Genomic DNA, 1,181 nt, shown 5'->3' with positions numbered 1-1,181 from the left:
GAAAGTACATAAATGACATAAATGCTTCTGCAGAAGAAGACTGAATAAGGTTTTACTGAAGTGTTGCTGTGGCCCAGAAAGACCCAGCTGACCACGTTTGGGCTGATCAATAAGCTAAAAGCTGAATCAATAACTGTGACACCACATGGTGTTGGACAGGGTGGGTGAGGTTTCCCCAGAAAATGAAAGAAAACACTGAACACACAAAGGCTATGCTTTTCTTTTGCATACATTTATTATTGAATATTTAGAAAAACAAATAAAAACATTGCTTTATTACTTAAAAATATTCATAAAACATACAATGGTTTCCCATTTATTAAGTAAGTAAGAAAAGATAAATCAAAGAACCTTCTATTAGTACAATAACAACTACTAATGTAATATATAATATAATAATGATGATGATAATGATGCCTGTTAGCTACAGAGGTGCTGCTTGCTGCCAGATGAAGCAGGTAACTACTTAGGGCTCCAGGCCATTTTTGAAGGGTTTGGGACTGATATAATTAAAAGTACAGCAATGGCATGTGTAAAGTTTTCTGTGACAATAGGAGAGCCCTGACCTCCCTAAGGAGGTCATTCCAGCTGCAAGTGGCATGTGCGATTCTGTTTACACAAACCCAATGACAAAAACAAAAGCTATTCAGTGAAAATGAAGAGGAGTGATCCATCTGGGAGTGAGAAAGAAAGAGGGTCAACAGAGGAAGAGGAGAGAAAAGCAAGACAGAGGCGAGCGAAGGAGACAATAATGATTAAATTTAAGGTTAGATAACTAAATGCTGCTAGTTTAGCCTTTACTGTGGAGGAGAGACGCTCGCGTGTACGGAGGAGTGTTGGAATGAATGTGAGGCTGTATGTGTGTCTGCAAGCTGGAACATGTTAAATCTGTGGTCTTATTCAAACTGTGAAACACTGTAACTATATGATTTTTAATAGTGCCATACGAATAAAGTTATTATTATTATTACCAAAATAAAGAATAAATGGTCTCTGCCATTTACAGTGTACTTTTTACATGTGTTTTCATAAGACTCTTCTTGTTTTTGTTTTATAAGACAAATAAGCTAATCCTCTTTCAATATAAATATTAACTGGTTTACTAAAACAAATTATTATTATTATTATTATTATTATTATTATTATTATTATTATTATTATTATTATTATTATTATTATTA

This window comes from Pundamilia nyererei, unplaced genomic scaffold (genome assembly GCF_000239375.1).
Source record: "Pundamilia nyererei isolate P.nyererei 1_Seehausen unplaced genomic scaffold, PunNye1.0 scaffold00028, whole genome shotgun sequence".
NCBI lineage: Eukaryota > Metazoa > Chordata > Actinopteri > Cichliformes > Cichlidae > Pundamilia > Pundamilia nyererei.
Note: the sequence above shows the minus strand (reverse complement) of the source record.